Below are 8,935 nucleotides of genomic sequence, written 5' to 3' on the forward strand. Positions count from 1 at the left end.
TGGCTTGATGTAGGTTAGCCCTTGTTGGACCGGTGTGGGCTTGATGTAGGTTAGCCCTTGTTGGGCCGGTGTGGGCTTGATGTAGGTTAGCCCTTGTTGGGCCGGTGTGGGCTTGATGTAGGTTAGCCCTTGTTGGGCCGGTGTGGGCTTGATGTAGGTTAGCCCTTGTTGGGCCGGTGTGGGCTTGATGTAGGTTAGCCCTTGTTGGGCCGGTGTGGGCTTGATGTAGGTTAGCCCTTGTTGGGCCGGTGTGGGCTTGATGTAGGTTAGCCCTTGTTGGGCCGGTGTGGGCTTGATGTAGGTTAGCCCTTGTTGGGCCGGTGTGGGCTTGGTGTAGGCTAGCCCTTGTTGGGCCGGTGTGGGCTTGATGTAGATTAGCCCTTGTTGGGCCGGTGTGGGCTCGATGTAGGTTAGCCCTTGTTGGACCGGTGTGGGCTTGATGTAGGTTAGCCCTTGTTGGGCCGGTGTGGGCTTGATGTAGGTTAGCCCTTGTTGGGCCGGTGTGGGCTTGATGTAGATTAGCCCTTGTTGGGCCGGTGTGGGCTTGATGTAGGTTAGCACTTGTTGGACCGGTGTGGGCTTGATGTAGGTTAGCCATTGTTGGGCCGGTGTGGGCTTGATGTAGATGAGCCCTTGTTGGGCAGGTGTGGGCTTGATGTAGGTTAGCCCTTGTTGGACCGGTGTGGGCTTGATGTAGGTTAGCCCTTGATGGGCCGGTGTGGGCTTGGTGTTGGCAAGCCTTTGTTGGGCCGGTGTGGGCTCGATGTAGGTTAGCCCTTGTTGGACCGGTGTGGGCTTGATGTAGATTAGCACTTGTTGGGCCAGTGTGGAATGGAATGTTTGTATACTACAAAATAAAAAACAATTGAATCCATTTTTAGAATAAGGCTGTAACGTAATAAAATGTGGAAAAAGTCAAGGGGCCTGAATACTTTCTGAAGGTGCTGTATATCCATTGTTCAGCTGGAATGGAACTTTCAGATCCTGTATATTTGACTGTGATATGCGGTTGTCTCACCTGGCTATCTTGAGATGAATGCAAGTGTAAGTCTCTGGATAAGAGCATCTGCTAAATGACTAACATGTCAAATATAAATACAGATCTAATATTACTGTATTGATTTACAACAACAAAAAATAATAATAATAATATTGGTGTCACAGATGTGTTATTTGTAAAGTTCTTTATTAAACATTTGTGTAAAACCTAACAGTACTACTTATTTCTCTGAGAGTGAAGCAGATAATGTATATAGCGTTTTAATAAAAAACAAGATTATTTGTCCCCCCGAAATGAAACCATCAAGTGGTAAATTTGAAACCAATACACGGTAGACATTGAACAACCCCATGCCATGATTAGATAGTGAAAAGACACCCCAATCCTTTTCATAAGTTCTTTAAACAATAAAAGCCTATTTACAAATGTTTTTGAAAAAGGTTTTGGAAAGAAATTAAACTATATAATTTTGGTTCAGTAATTATCAGTTTTGAGCAGTTTCATTAAAGCTGGAAACCTTTGGGGTGAAACAGCCACATCTGTTTACGATGGTACAACAACAAAGAAGCTACTTCAAACAATGAACTCTGTTTTTTCCCCTCTGACATCATTGCACGTCTGATAGAAGAGCATAATATGTACTGCAATTTTGTAAGTACTGGTCGGCCTCTTTTTTTTTTTTTTTACCACGGTTGTAGGACGACCAGTGGTGCTTTTTTCTGGCAGATTCCATTTTAAGTCATAGTTAAATGTCGAGTCACAAATGTTAAGAGTTGTGAAAATGTACCATATACTTGTGAAAATTGCATCAAAGGTATAAAAAAAAGAATAATTGATTAAAAAAAAAAGAAAAAAACAGGAACGCATTTTATGGGCTCAATTTTAGCAAAAACGAATGCAAGAGTAAATCTTAGCTCTGGAGGTAGCGCTATAGGTTCGGGGGTGTGCTAGAAATATTTTTGCTAATACAATAGGCCAACTTCTTGCACATTGTTGTGATGAACAGGTGGCCTTTTAATTAGGCTGACACTTGGTCAATTCATATTCTATAGTAAATATATTGTAAATCAATAAAGATCTTGCAATGTATGCATAGCATGTAATTCTACAATATGTTCCTTTGTATTTACTTAGTATTATCAAACGTCATCCAGATATTACACTATTGATGAGTCTGGAGTACAACATTACGAGTTAGCTTGTATTCCTTTTAATACCAGTGTTCCTGTAACAGAATGTGTACATTGTATATACAAGAGTATGTGGACATCCCTTCAAAATAGTGGACTGGGCTATTTCACCCACAGCCATGCAACCTCCATAGACAAACATTGGCAGTAGAATGCCCTTACGTGAAGAGATCAGTGACTTTCAACGGGGCACCGTCATAGGATGCCACCTTTCCAACTAGTCAGTTTGTCAAATTTTTTGCCCTGCTAGAGCTGCCCTGGTCAACTGTGCTGTTATTGTGAAATGGAAACATCTAGGAGTAACACTGGCTCAGCCGCAAAGTGGTAGGCCACAACAAGCTCACAGAACGGGACCGCCGAGTGCTGAAGCGTGGTTGCAATACTCACTACCGAGTTTCAAACTGCCTCAAGAACTGTTCATCTGGAGCATCATGAAATGGGTTTCCATGGCCGAGCAGCCACACACAAGCCTAAGATCACCATGTGCAATGCCAAGCGTCGGCTGGAGTGGTGTAAAGCTCGCAGACATTGGACTCTGGAGTAGTGGAAACGAGTTCTCTGGAGAGATGAATCACGCATGACAATGCATCCGTGCACAAAGTGTGGTCCATACAGAAATGGATTGTCGAGATCAGTGTGGAAGAACTTGACTGGCCTGCACAGAGCCCTGACCTCAACCCCATCAAACACCTTTGGGATGAATTGGAACGCCGATTACAAGCCAGGCCTAAACGTCCAACATCAGTACCCGACCTCACTAATGCTCTTGTGGCTGAATGGAATCAAGTCCCTGCAGCAATGTTGCAGTGGAAAGCCTTTCCCAGAAGAGTGGAGGTCGTTATAGCAGCAAAGGGGGAGGACCAAGTCCATATCCCTGATTTTGAAAATAGATGTTTGACGAGCAGGTGTCCACATACTTTTGGTCATGTAGTGTATGTACTGTAGGTTATATCCAAGAGAGGAGGAAGTCGTGGCTTCTTTCGAACACAGACATGGATTGAATTTTCCATGGTGCTTATTATAACATAACCCTGTAAAAAGATTGTAACATTGTAACATCACTATGCGATAGAACCCTGAGTAGACTATAATGAACAATTTGTTTTCCATTTTATTGTTTGCTCAGAGAGAACAGCCATCATGCTCCTGTAGTAAGAGACACACACACACACACACACAACCATTAAACATACTAACAAACACCTTTATATATTTGTTCACACTGTGTATTTGCTGTTTTCTTCAAATAGCTCATTCTAATATACAGTATCTACTATTGTACAATACATTTTTGGTTACACTGTTTATACACACACTGCATATTTATATACTGGATTCTTCAGAACAGGCATTGTATGACAAACAAAGCAAAGCATGGACCCATTTTGGGAGAGAAAAAAAAAGTACAATGTCATCCACAACTCACTTTATGTCAATAGAACAACATCGCTACTGAGCGTCCGTAAGACACATGAATGGCACAGGTAGGTTGTTGAATTTGTCATTATGTCTGTCACGGGGTTCAGTCCATACCATTACCATTGTGATGTTCTCAGTTTAGCCCAGAGAACAGAAGCAGGCAGAGATTCTCTATTCTGTATACAGTCAAGACAGTGCTGTCAAGTTCCTACCCATCCTGTGTAGATCGATGACAGGCTCTTCTATTCATTTTCACCTGGGTGGTGGAGGAGTTTTAGGGGGATGGACAAAATGAAGGAAAAAGGAAACCGCACACTGCTCTTGATAGTATCAATGATCTTTAATAAGTTTTACGTATCGGCCTCACGGCCTTCGTCAGAGCGTTTGTGAGTTTAAAAAAAATGTATCACCCTTATGTAGACCTAGCCCCACCCACATCCGTTTCACGCATCGAGAGGGGCTGAGGTGAAGGAAAAACAAATAAGTGTTACCAAATATAACAATTTGCATTTTATAAATATTCAAATAAAGTGTGTAAATAAGATGTATTAAACACGCCTGTAAAACAACAATGAGGACATCGACCTACCGAGCAAGTTTTCATTAATCATTGGGTACATCGTACGAAAAACATCCGAGTAATCTTAAATAGGGGCATAATTCATGTTCAAATTCACAACATAACATACATAGGCATTTCATCATTAAGTGGACAAACAAACTCTCGTGGTCTGATGAAAATGAGGTCAATTTAGGATCTGATTGGCTGTTTTTGGAGAGAGAATACTCTTTCTCAGTTTTCTGGGTATCGATGTGATTAATAACAGTGACATACCTTTACAGGCTATTCCAATTAATGTGTACACTGCATTTGTCTGGACAAACTTCAAGGACGCTGAATAGTTGTTGTCTGTTGACTCCTGAAACACAGACAAATACTGTAGGTGGAGTTAGTGAATAGTCACCTTGGCTGTCTGTCATGGATCAATGTATAGCTTCATTTATAGGAACTATGTAGATCAATGGCCGGCTCAAGCCACACCCATGATTGTCCAGCCTTGTAGTCCTCATATCCTCTACTTTATTTCGCCTGGGTGGTGGAAGGATTTTAGGAGGATAGAAACTGGGGTTAATTTAGGATCTTATTTGCAGTTTTCAGAAAGAGAGAAAATACAATTTCTCTGTTTTCTGGGCTTGTGTGAGTAGAGATTTGATTGACAGTGACATAGAGGTTACTAACATGTGTACACTGCATTTTTCGGGACAAACTTCAATAAGGCTGAATTGTTGTTGTCTGTTGACTCCTAAAACACATAGACACAGGCATGTTTGGAAGGAAACCAGCAATGTGTATAACGCCATCTATTTCAACTCTTCTCTCATTGATTAAGATAGGTGTACACCCCACGCCATGATGACACTCACCTGTCTCGATCGATGAGATAAGATTTGAAAATAGACTAGATGGTAGCTTTCACAATGTTGGATTACTTCAAGGAGCAAAACATTTTATTTAATAACAGAGCATTTTCTAAATTCTAACGAACCCCCCTGCAAATTAGACATGGATGTTTAGTCGGGAATTGAGGAAGTATCTTCAAGTTAAGTCCAAAATTCTCTGTGCTATGCCAAACAGTATGTAATCTGTAAGGGCTAATGAAGCATCACATTAGCCCGTTACAATCTGCTAACTTAGCTAGTTAGTGACCCATAGGCCTACTCTTGCTGCTACTTTAGCGCGCCATGCATTATAACATGTATCCAGAAACAACAACGTATCCCAGCTGTGTTGACATTTCACCGATCCACGTCATCCACTTTTGATGTCACTACAGATGTAGGATCTTAATTTGATCGCCGTGTTGCAGGAGAACTTTCCTGCAACGCATTTAAACACTTGTAGTGTATTTGAGTTTGTAATTTCCACTTTCAGACTTGATTTTCACAAACAAACAATGTATAAACCCCATCATGAATGTCCATGAATTATAATTCACATAATACTTCACATTTCCTGTTGCTGGAGGATTATTTTCCTGCTGTAGCAAACTGGCTCAAATTAAGATCTGTAGCTAGCTATCCAGCTAATGTTAGCTAGGTGACATAAGCCATGAAGCTAGCCCTTGATAAGTTGTTCGGCTAGCATGTGCCTTGCTAGGCTGCTTACTTCACACATTCAATGTGATATTGGCAGCCATGGATATATACAGTGGGGCAAAAAAGTATTTAGTCAGCCACCAATTGTGCAAGTTCTCCCACTTAAAAAGATGAGAGGCCTGTAATTTCCATCATAGGTACACTTCAACTATGACAGACAAAATGAGAAAAACAAATCCAGAAAATCACATTGTAGGATTTTTAATGAATTTATTTGCAAATTATGGTGGAAAATAAGTATAGTATAAGTATAAGCAAGTATACAAGGGAAGGCCTTCCCTTGTCCCCCCTTTAGCAAATCAGATCATGACTCTATACTCCTGCTTCCTGTTTACAAACAGAAGCTCAAACAGGAAGTAGACATGACACTCTCTGTAGAAAATGGTCTACCTTAGCAGAGGTTATGCTGCAGGACTACTTTGCTCGCGCCGACTGGAATATGTTCCGCGCTAACCACCTCCGTCACCAGCTTCATCAGGAAATGCATCGCAGACATCATCCCTACAGTGAAGGTTCGCTGCTTCCCCAATCAAAAGCCCTGGATTAACACTGAGAAGCGTAACTAAAGGACCGAGCTACGGCTCACAGGGCTATCGCAGCCAACCCAGAGGCAACGACTGAGGATACAAGTAGTCCCGCTGTGACTTCCACAGAGCCATCAAGCACGCAAAATGACCACATCTGAACAAAGGTGGAATCACAATATGCGGACGCTTGATGCATGTGGCAGGGGCTTCAGTCCTTACGGACTACAAAAGAAACCCTAGCTGTGAACTGCCCAACGATGCCTCTCTACCAGACGAACTCAATGCATTTTATGTATGTTTCGACAAAAACAACAGAGCCATGCACGAGGGCGCTCGCTGTCCCTGAGGACTGGGTGATCTCGCTCTCTGAGGCCGACCAAAGTAATTTTATTCATATGGTCAACACTTTAATCTGGCCAACACGGTATGCCAGGGCGCGTTCTCAGAGCATGTGCAGACCAGCAGGCAGGCTTCATCATGGTAATTTTCAACCTCTTCTTGTCCAAGTCTGTGATCCTCACATGTCTCAAGCTGACTACCATCATTCCTGTTCCCAAGAACCAAGGCTACCTACCACAATGACTACCACCCTGTAGCACTCATCTGTAATTATGAAGTGCTTTGAAAGGCTGGTCTTGGCACACATCCCCTCCATCATCCCAGACACCCTACACCCACCCCAATTCTCAAACCGCCACAACAGATCTACAGACCAAAGTGCCCTCCAAGCTCATCACCAAATTCGGGTCCCTGGGACTGAACACCTTCCTCTGCAACTGGATCCTGGACCTTCTGATGGGCCGACCCCAGGTGGTGAGAGTAGGCAACAACTCTTCCGCCACGCTGACCCTCAACACGGGGCACCCCCAGGGGTGTGTGCTTAGCCCCCTCCTGTACTCCGTTTACCCACTACTGTGTGGCCACCAATGTTCCCTCTAAGCTGCAAGTAGCCCTGAGACTTCCACTCAGCTCTCCCAGGACTGCCACACAGAATAAATACTGTATTAGCCCAGGGAGAAAAGCACAAGATGGGAGTTTTTCCTGTTAGGTAACACTATCAACATTTCCCTTTACTGTGGCAACTGTGATCGAATCAAAGCAAGCCACTTCAAATGCAACATACCAAAACAAACTATACAAGAGATTTTGTTGTAACCCCTACTCTAAACAGACCGGTGCAGCATAACCAATCAGGGCTGCAGTAGGCCTATATTTAATTAGTATATATATATTTATTTTTTTAACCAGGCAAGTCAGTTGTGAACAAATTCTTATTTACAATGACGGCCTACAAAAAAGGCAAAAGGCCTCCTTATCAGGAATCTAGGTAAGATGCAGACATTTCAAATAGACAATAGTTTAATATTCCAACAGGGGCAGGCAATAGACAGGTCAAGGCAGGCAGGGGTCAGTAAACCAGAGGTGGGGCAATGGTACCGGAGGGCAGGCAGGCTCAGAGTAGGCAGAGGTCAATAATCCATAGGTGTGGCAAAGGTACAGGTCAGCAGGCAGGCTCAGGGTTAGGGGCAGGCAGAGTGGTCAGGCAAGCGGGCTCAGAGTCAGGACAGGCACGGGTCAAAACCAGGAGGGCGAGAAAAAGAGCGACTGGGAAAAGCAGGAGTTGAGAACAAAAATGCTGGTTGACTTGACAATCTGGCAACGGACAAACAGAGAACACAGGTATAAATACACAGAGGATAATGGGGGAATATGGGCGACACCTGGAGGGGGGTGGGGACAGTCACAAGGACAGGTGACACTCCTGAGGGGATAGGGGGCTGGGATTAAAAATAAATGTAATAAAAATATAGGACAAAACACACATCACTGTATGCAAAAAGACCATTGCCATACATGGATCTGTGTCAGACAGCCCGTACTCCTAACAGACTGGTGCAGCATAACCAATCAGAGCTGCAGTAGGCCTATATATAAACCATTGCCATATATGGATCATTTACTTTGAATGCTGATGCGCAATTCTGACTGAGTGACAACAAACTTGGTGGCACAGACAGCCCTCTGCACGCTGCTCCCAATCTGCAGTTTTATTTTCAGTTAGAACATGCAGGGAGATATTTTGCCAACATCTACTTAGGCATATTTTTAAAAAAAAATCTGATCACGAGTATCATGTCAATTTACGGATACTATTACGAATATGAGTATGGAAAAGTTGGCACAACCCTATTAGAGGGTAATGCTCTCCCCCACAGTGCATTCTTATTTTTTAAATCCTCAATCTTTAGATGTCCTCCACCAAAGCTGCGGGAAGTAGGGGTACTAGGGGTGCTGCAGCACCCCCTGCTGGTGAGATGGTAAAACTGCAATTATTTGTGTTGCAATAAAAACTGTTCTCTTTTGTAAAAATCGTTGCGTTAGGTGCCTTGCTCAAGGGCACATTGACGTATTTTTCACCTAGTCGGCTATCCGATGATTGACACCCTTGATAAAGATGAGCAATAATAAGCTGTATTGTATGCTTAAATTATTTTATACTAATACAATTGCTCAGAGAAAGAGATTTTGTTTAACAAGTCATATTTTTTTTTCTTCTCAAATAAGGTCAAAATTATTGACACCTTTAAAGATTCTTATAAATAAAGAAGTCAAAAATTGCAGATGTATTGACAATTAAATAC

Source organism: Oncorhynchus masou, chromosome 17 (genome assembly GCF_036934945.1).
Source record: "Oncorhynchus masou masou isolate Uvic2021 chromosome 17, UVic_Omas_1.1, whole genome shotgun sequence".
Lineage (NCBI taxonomy): Eukaryota > Metazoa > Chordata > Actinopteri > Salmoniformes > Salmonidae > Oncorhynchus > Oncorhynchus masou.